Below are 15,754 nucleotides of genomic sequence, written 5' to 3'. Positions count from 1 at the left end.
AGTAGTTATTTTAACAGTTTAACATCAAACTATTTTAAGGATACTTCAGAAACATTCATGAAGAGATTTGGGGTTATGCTTCAAGGCACTCTATAAAGGACTTCTGGGATTTTGTAAGGAAGACAAAATTTCAACAATTTCAATCAATATTATTCAAACTGATAATAGTGCAGGAGTTACTCTAAAAACAATCAAAGTCTGGATCTCACTTACGAAAACCAACTTGCGAAGAAGTACGGTATTAAAATAGAATAGATTAATTGGTAAGCACAGGTATTTGCTCCTTTATAAAGTGCCAAGGAGGAAGGTTGTATGTTGATTACTAACTTCCATGCAGTAGACCTTCTCTCTCTGTTTTTTGTTTTTGTTTTTTTTTAAACTGAAGTATAATTTGCCATATTGCATTAGGTTCAGGTGTACAATAAAATGATTTCGCTTTTTTTCAGATTATATTCCATTTTAGGTTATTTCAAGATACTGGATATAGTTACCCATGCTATCCAGTAAATTCTTGCTCCTTATCTATTTTATGTATAGTAGTTTGTAGCTGTGTTTGTAGCTATGAATCCCAATCTCCTAATTTGTCCCTCCCTTCAGCCTTTGGTAACCATAATTTTGTTTTCTATGTCAGTGAGGTTGTTTCTGTTTTGTATCTAGATTCATTGGTGTCATTTTTTTTTTTTTTAGATTCCACATGTAAGTGATATCATATGTTAGAATATTTCTTTCTGTTTTTATTTAGAAGCTCATGATTTTTTCAAAATGACTTTACACTCATAATCCCTTTCTAATCCTATCCCCTTCTACATTATTATAAATACCCTGCAACAAACATGGCATCATAAACACTGGACAGTCCATGCACGAAGTTATCCTTAACCTAGATTTCCAATCATTTCATTCTCTGCCTACATTTCCCATTCTTTAAGGTTTACCTAAAATACCTATTCCTTTCTAACATCTCCTCTAATATCCAAGTGAGAATATACGGATCTTTGCTCTGAGTTCTGGTGGGATGTTCCATTTTCTTTGGGCACATCACCCCGCCTAGCATGAAAGTCAATATTTTACAGATTTGTCTCCCCGATCGACAGTCTATCCCTTGAAAGCAAAATTTGACTGCTGCATAATTTTATAACTCAATTGCTTAACTATAACAAGGTCCCTGTGGATATACATCGACCTGAAATGAGAAGATTAATAAGGAGCCTGATGTACAGCTTCAAAAACTTAAATACAGTAGCCCCACCCCCCCATATTCATGGTTTTGATTTCCATTGTTACAGTTACATGACATTGACCAGGTCCAAATCTATTAAATGGACCATTTCATAAATAAATAACTTAGCAGTTTTTAATTTACATGCCACTCTGAGTTCTGTAATAAAATGTCATGCTGTCCCACTTCCTCCACCAGGATCCCCAACCATCCACATCTACTCCTTACATCAAACCATTGATATCATCATGGCTCAATGATCCAGGATCATCTGAAGCAGAAAGGCCTCCTTCTAATGTATCATCAGAAGGTCATTTAAGTCCTCCCTTGGTATCAGTAGGGGTTTGGCTCCAGAACTCCCATGGATAACAAAATCTGTGGCTGCTCAAGTCTCTTGCATGAAGTAGTGTAGTACATTTAGCCCTTTGTAACTGCATGTTCTGCATATGCAGATTCAACTAATCATGAATCAAACTCACAGATGTGGAATCGCCAACTGAAGTAGCCTAATGTTACATCACAATGCCTACATCATTCACCACATTTCACCTCATCATGTAGGCATTTGGTCATCTTACACCATCACAAGAAGAAGAGTGAGTTCAATAAAATAAGTGTAAGACTACCTTCACATAGCTCTTATTACTATATATTGTTATAATTGTTCTATTTTAAGTGATTGTTAATCTCTTATTGTGTCTAATTCATAAGTAGACTTTATTATAGGTATGTATGTATGAAAATATTCAATATTAACCATGGTTTTAGACATCTACTGGAGGTCTTGGAAAGTACCCCCCACTGATAAGGGGGAATAACTGTAACTACCCTTGAAGAGCAATTCACCTAAGTGACTTCAGAAATAGGGTTTGGGAAGATGGGTGGCAATGTTAGCAATGTTGAAGATGCTCAAAAATGGAATGAATATTCTTAGTATTATAATGGAGGTATACTAACTTATACTAAATGAAGACTTGTCAGAAATGTCAAGAATCCATTAATGCTTTTCAAGCATTCTGTTGCTTGAAGGTTTCTCCCATATCTGATTTTCTACGATTCTAGGATTCTGTAACTCATGTCAATAGAAACCACACTTTAAAGTATTAAGGTAGAACCATCTTAGTTCAGAGGGGTTTTTTTTTTGGAGAAGAAAATTATATACTGCAAGTGAAAATGCTTAGGACTAGGCATGCACAGAGTGAGTATAATTTCAACAAATCTCAGAAGCAGTATAACATTTTTAAAATATCCAACAGCAATAATCTCTTTAAGATTAAAAATCAGGGTGAATTTCTCTTGAATCTGTGTCCTTTTGCACATTTACTCATTTTTCCTGGAGCAAAGTTACTCAACTCGAGGTCTGAATACAGCTTCTTGATCTTCAGCTTTTTAATTCAAGTATCATGTCATCTATGAAAACTTTTGGAATCTCCAGACGGAGTATGTGTCCTTCCTATGTCCTTTGGTAACATCCTATAATTAACATTATTATCCAACTTAATCACACAGTGTTTAATTGCCCCTTTTCTTGCTTTTCCTATCCATTCACTTTAAGTTCATGGAGGTTACCTTATATGTCTTATTTCTTTCCATCCCCAAAGGCCTAGTACCCTGCCTAAATAATAGATGTCTCAACTGTATGTGGGATGTAGAAAGGAATACATGAACCAGGGAAAAAAGAATCTCTTCAATTTGTTATAAGAACAAAATCCCTTTATGTAGATGAAAATGTATTTTGTAAAACTCCAGCTTGTGATTTTATTATGGTTGCAAATACTTTTCATGTCCTCTGCACCTAGCATTTTCCCTAAACATTGTTTATGTCTAATAAAGGTGTCTGAATAAACAAGTGGCTAAAATAGTTGGTCCTACAGTTTAAAAGAATAATACAAAGTTATCAGAGCATAAAACCATGTTATTGCAACACTGTTCTTTTGGAGCCAAATTAACTTTCTCAGTCACTCTGCAACATGTATTTCTTGACTCTGCTGAAAATATGCACTCTGCAAGTTTTAAAATGGCTTTCTTTCCTATTTCTCTTTTGCTTCTCATGAATCAGGCCAACACACATCATTTCTACACTACCCAAAGCCAAACTCTTAAGCTGTTTTCATTATACATTCATTCCAATAGAAATAATGGCTTCCATTTACCACAGTGTCAGAGGCCAGTGAAGCCAAGTCAGCTGCAGCTGCATTGTTTTATAACAGAAGATAATGTTATCCCCACTGTAGTTACAAATGTGATTTCCTCAGAGTTCAAATACTCTTGGAGCTAAACTGTGATTTGATGTCTAATGGTCAACTCATGTTCTGGGGATTAAGTTAATTAAAACAGTTGCCCTACTCTATTAAAGCTCCCTGTAGACTAATTATTAAAGTGCCAAGCACCATTACAGACCTACAGCAATTGAAAGTCACAAAGGGAGTTGCTTATATTATGGGAACTCCAGAACTCAGTAGATTATCGCCGGTAGTAAAAGAACACGCACACTGAGAAGTAGATTACCTTCTCCACAGCCACTGAGCTATTATAAAATGTACAAAGGAAAAGCCAAATGTACAAGCATTTGGATTCATAGCCTTTAGAATCTGCAATTTCCAAAGCTAGTCAAATATCAGAAAAGCAGCTTGGTAAAGTGCAAAGAGCTCTGCACAGGGAATCCGGGGCATAACTTTTGAGTCCCAGCTCTTCCTCTCTCTGTCTGCATAAGCTCAGATAATTCCCTTCCCGTTAGGCATCAAATGTCTCATCTATAAAATGAAAAGTGTATGTGTGACCAGTGATTCTATTTTAACCTATTTCGAGCTAGTCAAAGCTTTTGCTGAACAAAGTCTTTGGACGAAAAGGTATAAGGAGATGCCGTGAGGTGGCAAATGCAGTGTCTAAACCACGAGACCTTCTCCTTTGCAGCTATCTTCAAAATATTTTGCTTCATGAAAGATATTTTAAAAGCTTTTGTACTCTTTCCTGGTGAGGAGAGGCTTGATTTCGTTTTCATTTTTGGTTTTCTGGTGTATCCCACAGACGTCATAAGCAAACAAATTCACGTTTTTCCGTATATACTTTTTTTTGGTAACCTGAATGTTTTCTTTCCACAAGGAGTCAATAGTGGTTATGATAATAAAAGTTTTGATACCTGTATTAATACCATGTAAAGCTCACTGGTTAAAAAACTAGACTGACCTAGATTTCAATTCCAAACTTAATAGCTTTGTAGATCAGGACAAATTGTTTTTCCTCTTGGAATTTTGGTCCACATCGCCTCCTGACTCTATAATGGCCAGAATTTAGTAGGACACACCCACCCACCCGTCATGCAGTGGGCAGTTAAACTTATTTTCCTTCCACTTGTATAGAGCAAAGAGATAATACACATTTTAGAGTATGCTTAATATAATCAGAATTTATTTGGAAGGCTGGGCTGTAGTTCCAGACATTGAATAGATGGTTACGGGGTATTTCATGTTGTATTCTGATTTAAAAAGAAATGCCATTATCACAGATAGAGGGACACACATTTTGGAGACTGTTGGGATGAGAAAAGTCAAGGTAAGGAGTCGCATGGATCTGCAGATGATTATTCTCTCAAGGTTATCTATGAGCTATCACAGCCATCAGGCAGTTGGCTACTCATCTTACATGCAGTTGATTTTCAAGCCCACAAGCCATTAAGATAGAGGACTTAGATCTTTTCATTTTAGATATGTCAGCACAGAACTATTTTTTAAAATCAGCTTTTTATATTAGGTTTTCGTTTATGTAAGTTTAATATCAACTGGTAATATTATTGTTACTTGTCAGCCAGCAAATCAGTTTTGGAATCGTTTTGTGTAGTCAGTAAATCATCTTGTAAAATCCCTTTTCTCACTAGAGTTAACAGCAATACCTATTAGGAAGCAGCAGTTCTCATTATTACTCCAAGAGGTGCCAGGGCATCAAAGTATATAAGCTCTGGCAGAGCTCATTCATCAAGGTAGGAAATCTGTTTCCAGCTTTAAAACAGAGGCTGAGAAACAACTGAGACCAATATTTGAGTGAAATAAACAGAAATACAAAACAGGAAAGCGAATTACAGAGAAAAGAAAATATCATTTATCCAAAGTTATAGGTGTGGACTGATGTACAATTATGGATATAACCTTGCCCTTTACAAATATACAAAAGTGAATGGCTTAATTTACAGAGTTCTATATTTTATAAAAGGCTACAGTTGTGTAAAAGATATTTTAAAAGGGATTCTTCACTTATTCTGATTAGAAATCTAGGTATTTAGAAATTATATCTGATAATACTATTGATGTCTTTTTTAAATGTTTTTATGTAATGATTTTTATTGTTTTCCATTACAGCTGGTTTACAGTGTTCTGTCAATTTTGTACTGTACAGCAAGGTGACCCAGTTACACATACATGTATATATCCTTTTTCCTCACATTATCATTCTCCATCGTAAGTGACCAGACATAGTTTAATTGATGGTAGATGCGCTTTAAAATCAAATAACAAGACAAGTTAATCTATATCTGAAAAACTACAGGTAGAATAACCTCAAGATTCATTCTGCCTGGGTCTTTCAATCAAGTCAAGCTCTAGGGTACATTTATTTTCTTTGTATGAGTCACAAAAACATTAGTACTCCTAGTTTCCAAGTGGATACAGACCAGGATGCTGGTTTCCAAAGTAACCAATGAAGTGACTCTCAAAATCTACTTGTTGATTCACAGGCTTAAAAAACAAACACACACACACAAATTGGGGTAATTTCATAGCAGTTATTATCATTTAAATGTTTTAATCTAATTATGCATATTGTTTTTAAAATGCGTCAGCATGACATCAGTCTCTTCATTTGGGCAACCATAGGGATAGTAACCAATGTCACAAGGCCAATTTGACAATAGCATTATTATTAATCATTGATAACCTTTCAAGCCACGGCCCCTTGTTTCCCGGACCGATCACCTTCACTGGATAATTGCTGACGGTCCACTTAATATTGCCGGTATAAAAAACAAAACTGTTGATGTTGGCGAGGTATGCCGGTAGGATAACTAACTTGATTTACCATCTATATTCCTCCAAATATTGACCAGAACATATCACACCAAAATAACCTTGTTCTTTCAAACCTAGGAAGTGTAATCATTAAGATGTGTTGGATGAAAAGAAGGTGGGGGGGGGAGAATACCAAACTGATTTATTCCCTATCACAGGCCTAGTTCTTTCCTCCAAATTTGGTTAGAGCTCTTCTCAGGATGAATGGGAAGCTCAGGGAGCTGTAGAGGCAGTCCCAGCTGTGGCACATGAGATGGGATTTCAACAGCTGTGGAGACCAGGGATTTCACGGGCGGTCTCTGGCATGCCTGTTGGCATTTTAGCTCCTAAATGAGACCCCTTCAATGTCTAGCATGGCTGCCATCAAAAGATTCCTACTCAGAAATGATCTCTTTTTTTTTTTATATGGGAGCCTCTCATCTTCAGTCTGACATCATAAATCAGAGTGAGCGTCAGGAGCCACAGAGAGGAGAAGAATTATTTAGAGAGCTGTGTTAAATCACCAGCCAGAATTTTACATAAAGCACTTGGTAAATCACAAAAATACAACAGAGTTATTCCATGAGAACACAGTAAATAACCAACAGCGCCACTATAAATCAGCCCGTGGTATAACTATATTTTTAGGTCTAACGTCTCCAACAGGAAAAACTCCCAATTTACCTAACATGTTCCCTGTTGTTTCCTGGTGGCTGACTGACTAGGGACACCATTCCGAGTTTTAGAGAAAATAAATTTAGAACAAACATGGGTAGTAGGAGAACCACTGCAATGTCAGACAGCAATTACAATCAAAGCATACTACACTTTCTCACTGTCAAATGAATATGAGCTGGAACATCTTCAATACTGCTGTTTTATTATCATTTAAATGTGTTTCTAGAACATCAGACATTGGCAGTATCTGGCAACTGGGTTTTGATCACAACAGCAAAAATCTAGTGTTCAGCTCTGGGCCATTGCTTTCCGAAAGAATCATCTGAAGAATAGCAGAAAGCAGAGAATTCTCAGTATAATTTGTTTCCATAGCCTCATTTTCTGTTTGTCTCTCTGACTCTCTCTCTCTCTCTCTTTCTTCTCTTTCCATAACTTCATTTTTCTGCATTGCTGGAATTTTATTTTTTTCATTTCTACAGCATTAAAAATATATTCTACTTATTTGACTCATTTCCTGTTTAATGTGTAAAAGAATAATGCATTTTAGTTGTTAAACTTATATTGGGCCAGGTTGCTAAGTACTTAATTACTAAATTGGTGAACAAAATAATAAATTATAAAAAACAACAGAAGTTTTAGAGCTACAGCAAAATTACAAATTTCAAATTTTCATGTGTTATATACATGGAATGTCTCATCATAGAGAAATTGTAAGCACAATAAAAATGTCACATCTACTTGATGCAAGTCACACACACAAAAAGATAGAAATATGTCAAAACTCTATTTAATAATAGTTATTTTTAAATTGTAAGTAGCCTAACAACTACCTTAAATGTATAATGTACACAGGAAAATGGCAATTCAGATATTGTTTGACAATGCATGGCTGTGATGCACCGAATAGCAGAGAAATCACTGAGGTGCTGTGATGGTGGAACTTGCTGGAATCTACCATTTAAGGTCTTAGGAAAGATGTTCAAACACAATTTCTTGAGGGTGGTGTCAGGAGAAGTTCCTAGATGCTGCTGAGCTGACCCTAGTGCTCTGTAGGCTCCCAGGTTCTGGAGAAAATTATTATATAATAGAAGCCTGGAACTGGAGAACCAGCTATGCTGTAGGAGCCAAACTCTGGAACTGTCTCTTGTACCAAAGGAGTCTGCTGAGATAGCAAACTATAAGCAGGAAGAAATTCTCTTTCCTTTGTAATGTCTCTCAAGTGCCTTCTCCTAACAAGGTTTAACATGGACCAGCATGACAGAGAAAACATTTAAAGAGCTTATCCCCATTTTCTTTCTTTCTTTTTTTTTGGGGAGGGGGGGGGCACAGAGCATACGGAAGTTCCCAGGCTAGGGGCAGAATCAGAGGTACAACTGCCGGCCTACACCACAGCCACAGCAACACCAGATCTCAGAGGTGTCTGCAAGCTACATGGCAGCTCAGGTAACACCGGATTCTTAACCCACTGAGCAAAGCCAGGGATCAAACCTCATGGATCCTAGTCGGGTTCATTACCGCTGAGCCACAATGGTACTTATAGCCAGCAATGAAGGGTGAATTTGCGATTACAAGGAAGTAAATCAATTGTTGGCATATTATTGTGAAAACAAATAGAAATGAGTTTTGAGCAAAGATATGAAGAAACTGAAGGAATTATCCAGAAGAGGATATTTCCAGGCAGAGGGGAGCATGTTAGAATATGCTTGCATCACTGAGAAACAGCAAAGGAATTAATATGGCTGGAATAGAGTCAATGACAATAAAATATCAGACAAAAAGAGAAAGGAAAATGAACAACCCTATCACACAGGGTGTTTTACACCTCTGTAAGATGTTGACACTGAGTGAAGAAGAGAACCATTACAGAGTTGTTTTTTATTTAATTTTTACACCATTTTAAAGGTTACTTTCCATTTACAGTTATTCCAAAATACTGGCTATATACTGTGTTGTACAATGGATCCACTAACCTATCTTACACCCAATAGTTTCTGCTTGCCAGCCCCCAACCACTATATTGCAGAGCCTTAAGCAGAGGAGGGCCACAGTTGACTTTCATTTGTGATATTAACTCTGGCTGCTATTTGGGGAGCAAATTATAGAGAGTGGGGTCAATTATAATAGAAAGAATATTGGAAAATTTCACACTGAGCCAAATGAAAATGAATGATGGCTCAGATAGAAGAATTAGTACTAGATACTATGAACCAATGGTCAGGTTTTAGATATACTAAAATTTGAAAGAATCAATAGATTTTCATGATGGATTGAATATGGAACTAAGGAGGACGTCAAGGCTTTTGGCCTGTGCAGCTGGATTTATGGAGTTGCCATCAACTTAGAAGACTTCCTTTGAGAAGAAATGTTGAGATTTCAGTTTGGGTCGTAACACATTTTTATCTATCTACTAAATGTCCCTTTAGAGATGACAAGCAAACGGCAAGTAAGAAGTTGGATATAAACATCTGAAGATTAGCAAATAACCTGAGCTGGGGATATAAATTTTTGATTTTGTGGCATATAGACACATTTAACGGCATGCAGCTAGAAAAGTTCCTTAAGGAGTAACGGCAGAGGGATGAGGCGAGGCCCAAGAGGTGAACTCAGGAGTTCTCCAGCGTTGAGAGGATTGGAAGTGTTGAGAACACAGTAAAAAATCTGAGAAGCAGCAGCCAGTGAGCTAGAACAAAACCCAAGACAGCGTGGTGTACTGAAAGCTAAGTGATATGGTAAATCAAGGAGGAAAGAATGGTCAGGCATTTTTTTGTTTTGTTTTGTTTTGTTTTTGCCTTTTCTAGGGCCGCTCTTGCAGCACATGGAGGTTCCCAGGCTAAGGGTCTAATCAGAGCTGTAGCAGCCGGCCTACGTCAGAACCACAGCAACGTGTGATCCGAGCTGCATCTGCAACCTACACCACAGCTCACGGCAACGCTGGATCCTTAACCCACCGAGCAAGGCCAGGGATCGAACCGGCAACCTTATGGTTCCTAGTCGGATTTTTTAACCACTGAGCCACGATGGGAACTCCCAGTCAGGCACTTGTTTAATCTAAGTAATACTTTATAATTGAGCATTATATTTATCAAACGACAGGTTTTGTGGTGACCTTGAAGAAAGTAACACTGTGTGCCAGGAGGCACAAATTCTATTTAACAAGTAGAATTAAAGAAGCAGAGGAAAAAGAAGTTGACAGCATCAAGGATAAATGACTAGTTTTAGGACTTTTACTATAAAGAGGATCAAGAAAAATAAAATATGTGGGATAAAGTGGAAATTCAGCTTTCTTATGATTTTTCCTGTCTAATTACATTTTTAACTGACAATAATTTCTGAATTAATATACAAGTTAGTGGAAAAGGTAAGCAAAAATTTTATTACTACTGATGATTTTTTGGTTTTGGAGGGTTTGGTATGGATTGTTTGTGGTTAGATTGCTTTATATGAAATACAGAAAGTGAATTTACCAAATTATTTTTTGTCTTTGATTTTTTTCTTTCCTTGTATTATAACCACATTGAATTGTGTTATTTATCATATGAGCCTGTTTGAGTGAACCCTGATATGTCAGAATGTATTATTCTTTTGTGTATTATTTTAATTCCTTTATTTTGTAAAGTATGACTTAGGATTTACATATACTTTAGATGTAAAACAGAATGAGATTCTGTTTTTTGTTTGTTGGGGGTTTTTTGGTCTGTTTCGCTCTGTCAGGTATTGATATCAGCATCATGAAAACATAAAAAGTACAATGCCGGGCATCTTCCTCATTTTGTTCACTGTATAATTAATCAAGAAAGATTAGAATTCTTGTTTTATAGACTAGGAAGCAGAGACTTACAGAAGAGAACGGATTTGCCCAGACTGCACAGCTAGTAAGTAGCAAGGTCAGGACTTGAACCTCTCAAACCTCCACCATATCGTAACAACACGATGTTTATTTCTTCATGTGAGAAGCTGGAAATTTCCACTTGCTCTACAGGGCAGAGTCTTACGCTATATTTTAATAAAGTAACAGCTCAAAAATAAAAACGCCCTCACCTAGTTATGTACAGATTGTGCTCTTGTTAATAATCTGAGGAGTTTAGAATCAGGTCTGCTCTTGTAAGCTATAAAGTTGTGATTTATTTAATAAATACATATATACACATACCTCTATCATATCTATACATGTATATACACGTGTATTATATATCTATCTAAGCTACATATTTCCTATAATTTATTTAATGAGCCCTTGTTTATTAAATAGCATTAAATTATCCTCTCTCCAGTGCATATACTGTACATTATGTGTATATGAATAAATGAATTTTTCTATGGTAAAAAAAAAGTTGAAATTTTCATATCGTATTTTTTAATGGCCCCAACTGTTGCATACGGAAGTTTCCAGGCCAGGGATTGAATCTGAGCCACAGCTGTGACCTACTCTGCAGTTGCAGCAATACCAGACCCTTTAATCCTCTGCACCAGGCCAGGGATCGAACCCGTACCTCCACAGTGACCTGGACTGCTGCAGTCAGATTCTTAACCTACTGTGCTATAGCAGGAACTCCAGATTTTTATATAAAAATTATTGATGGATTTCTTAATTTTCAACAAATAATTTTGGAAATTAAATTTTGAAACAAATATTACCTTAAAAATCATACCTCAGGAGTTGCCGTTGTGGCTCAGTGGTGGCAAACCCGACTAGTATCCATGAGGACGTGGGTTCGATCCCTGATCTTAGTGGGTTAAGGATCTGGCATTGCTGTGAGCTGCAGTGTGGGTCTTAGACACAGCTGGGATCTGGCGTTGCTGTGGCTGTGGCGTAGGCAGCAGCTTCAGCTCCAATTTGACCCCTAGCCTGGGAACCTCCATATGCTGTGGGTTCAGCCCTAAAAAGACAAAAATGTCATGCAGCATTTAATTTTTAAGTTTATTAGCATGTGTTGTATAAATCAGTTTATTATACTTATTTTAATGTCAATATGCATTTGTTTGATGTCCTACTTTCTGTATTTTGTTTGATTACAGTAATTTAATTAATTTATACATATTTTTACTTGTTCAAAGAAGGATTTTGGATATTTTAACAATATTACTTTAAAAAATCTATTTAATTATTTATGATTAGCTTAATTTTTACCACCATATCTGCTTTTCTCTATTTATTTATTTATTTATTTATTTATTTATTTATTTATTTATGTCTTATCTAGGGCCGCGCCTGCAGCATATGGAGTTTCCCAGGCTAGGGGTTGAATCGGAGCTGTAACCACCAGCCTATGCCACAGCCACAGTAAGAGCAAATCCGAGCCACATCTGCGACCTACACCACGGCTCACGGCAATGCCAGATCCTTAACCCACTGAGTGAGGCCAGGGATCAAACCCGCAACGTCATGGTTCCTAGTCAGATTCGTTAACCACTGAGCCACGATGGGAACTCCATATCTTATTTTCTTAATCGTATTTAATTTTATGAGCTATATATTTCTTTTTTTTTTTTTTGCCTTCAGGAATGAAAATGTTAAATTCTGTATTATTCCAGATGTACCTCTTATCAGAGCCAATAGATCGTTATCTATAAAACAAAGCTAGCATCTTTGTCACTGGCTTTAAAATATGCATGCATTTAGCACTATTAAATTGAGCATTAAAGAAGTCAGGTAGGCTACAGATACCCTAATGTTACTCATCCTATGAAAACCAGCACTGACACTACAAATAAAGATGATAATTCTAGAGCAACTGTATTTGGAACAGGTCAGGCCAGAAGAGATCTCCTGCTTAAGATAACTGAAGAAGGTACCACCCTCCCAGGCTCTGAAGAACTGAAAATGCTCCCACTAGAAAGCCACCATTTGATGCTTGACATACAGAGGATGCTGATGATCATTAGAGTCCACCCGAAGCGGATGTTACATAGACAGTCAGGTATATAAGGTTACTTCTAAATTCTCTCCTGCTCTTAGATGAGTGCGACAGAAAAGAGAAAGGAAGAATACACAGCAGAGTAGTTCCCGTTGTGGCTCAGCAGGTTAAGAATACAGTGTCTATGAGGATGCAGATTAGATTCCTGACCTCGCTCAGTGGGTTAAGGATCCGGTGTTACTGCAAACTGCAGTGTAGTTCACAGACGTGGCTCAGATCCAGTGTTACTGTGGCTGTGGCATAGGCCTGTAGCTGCAGCTCTGATTCCACCCCTCGCCCCAGGAACTTCCACATACCATAAAAAGAAAAAGAAGAAAAGAATACACAGCAGAATCCATCACTACCACACACAAGCACACCCACATACACACATACATACACACACAGCAGTGGGCTGAGAAAAAGGAAGAGGTGAATGTGTGTGTGACTGGAGTTTTTACCTTGAATGAAAGTTGGGTTTTTGTTTTGCCTGAAATGAGTAAAACTGCTAGGGAAACCCCTGACTGGTCAAACAGTGTCAAGAAGTTGAGATGCACAAAGTATTATCCAAAGGAATATCAGGAAAAAGTACTTTATGTTTTCACATTAGCAAATTAAGATCATTTAAAACCTGGGTTGCATTTTCAAGAATGCAGTGTTTTCAAAGCTTTTTGAAACTGTTACAGAAAGATTTTGTCAAGTAATTCCCTGAGTTAAAAGTGAAAGTGAGAGACCCCCATGGATCTGTTCTTGGTACCTTCAAGAACATTTAGATTCGCTTCAATTTTTCTTTCCATTTTGACTGTGAAAGCAGGTGCCATGCATTGTAGGAGCATGATTTCCATAAGCTGGCTTTTTTTTTTTTTCTGTAGCTTTTGGCATACCTATGGCTGCTGGCTTTCCCCGAATGCCTAGTTTAGCACAACTTAGCTACTTTCCCATCTGTTCTTCTATTTTTTTTTTTTAATTTTCATATGAATCATTGCATTGTGGGTAAAAGGCTGGCAAAGCCAGCATATACAAGAAAATCCAGATTATCTTTGACTTTGTACCTAGCCATCTTTTAAAAAAATGTTCTTGGTTGTTAGGAATTTCAACCATATATATAAACAGCAATAAATCAAGTTTGAAAAGTTAAATAGGTATAAGAAATAGATTTTCTTATGTGTGGACCTTGGACTCAACAAATCTTGAGCCAACAGTGAAATATTACATTTCACCCTAATTCTCTCCTCTTTGCTTAATTGCCAGTTGGAGGCTTTAGCAGTGGAAGGGGAAGAAATGTCCATTGGAGATCATGATTCTCAATAGTTGACATAATTATCTGCTGAAGTTAGATTTAATTGACATGTTTTGAACCGCAATCTAACTGCAGAATTTCATTGCTTTTTATTTACTTAAAAAAGCTTTTCCTACCTACTCATAAGTTATTTTTTAATGTTCTGTTTTGTACCAGAATTGGCACCATATATCATTTGATGTGCCAGCTGCTAATTAACTTAGTAAGTAAAATTTGAGGTTTTAGTGATTAAAAGTCCTAACTCTTTATTCAAATTTCATTTGCTATTTTATTTTTTTCTTTGATTTCTATGTTCATCCTGGATCACAGATTTCCTTGCTGGCCTTGGAAGAGCTGCATTTCATTATGGAGTTTATAGCCACCTAGAACCTTCAAAATCTATAATTCTCAAGTTCAAGAAGTTTGTGAATTATGAAAAAAATATTTCTTTACAATGCAGAGATCACCAGAATGATTACAGTATTCTGGGGCATGCATTCTCTGATGCATCTCACTGCAGCTTCATTTTTGAATTATACTCACCACTTCAGTGCGATTATTGATGCTCTTCTGTCAAAGGCCAATTTCCACCGCAGTCCTGTGGGACAGAAGACTTACTATTCAGTTAATTACATTTGTCCTATTAAGCCTAAAAATCTCATTGACTCTCTCCAAGTTCTCAATTTCTATGGCTCATAGGTGAGCTTATTGATGTGTCTTAGTACAGTCTGCATTTCTTACTCCAGCTCACTCTGTCATTCAATTGTCCCTAATTTAAAAGGAGTCTTAAGTTCACCTCTGTGGAATTACAGGGGTCAGAAGTTATAAACATGTTTCTGCCGCTTCTGCCAGTCTATACTTCAGTTTGTAACCTGGGTCTTGAAAAACGTCAGTCATGGGAATTTGCCTCCCTAAACCATGAATTGTATTTTAGGTATGATTTAAGGGTTTATAGATTGCTCGCCCATGTACCGCCATTCAGTTCCTCTATTCTCATTATTATCCCAATTTTGCAGATGAAGAAATGGAGGCCCAGAGTCCACATATTGTATTCAGGTCACTAATTCATAAGCATGGCATCAAAATATGAATGCATATGCCTTATTTCACAATTTCCCGTTTTTCCTGAGAGGCACTTTGAGAAACACTCTAGAGCCAGTGTGGCAACGTGGAAACCCTAGCCCTGGCCACTCACCAGCTGGGCAACCTTAGTGAAGTTGCTTTTTTTTCTTTGTGCCTTAGTGTCCTCCTCTGTAATGGGAGAATATGAATAATTTACCCATCATATAGATTTGTTGTGAGGCTAGAAGAAGTAAAACACTGAATGGAAAGCATCTGAAACCATTCCTGGCACACCCTTGTTCTATATAAGAGTCAGCTATGACTATTATCACATTGAATTCTTTTTGCTACTAAACTAGAATCATGCTAGCAGAATACACAACGGCTGGATATCATAAGTGTTTTCAATCTTCTTTCTAGAATGATTACTTCATACCACAGACAGCCCTTCTTGAAGTGTAGAAATCTTGTAGGTAAAACAGCTTAAAACACTTTTTTCTCTGTTTTGAGATAAGTAGTCTAATTTAATGGCACCAATACATTACAATGATTTTCCTACTCTAGTTATGAAAAAAGAAACACAATT

This window comes from Sus scrofa, chromosome 8 (genome assembly GCF_000003025.6).
Source record: "Sus scrofa isolate TJ Tabasco breed Duroc chromosome 8, Sscrofa11.1, whole genome shotgun sequence".
Lineage (NCBI taxonomy): Eukaryota > Metazoa > Chordata > Mammalia > Artiodactyla > Suidae > Sus > Sus scrofa.
This window is presented reverse-complemented; position numbering follows the sequence as displayed.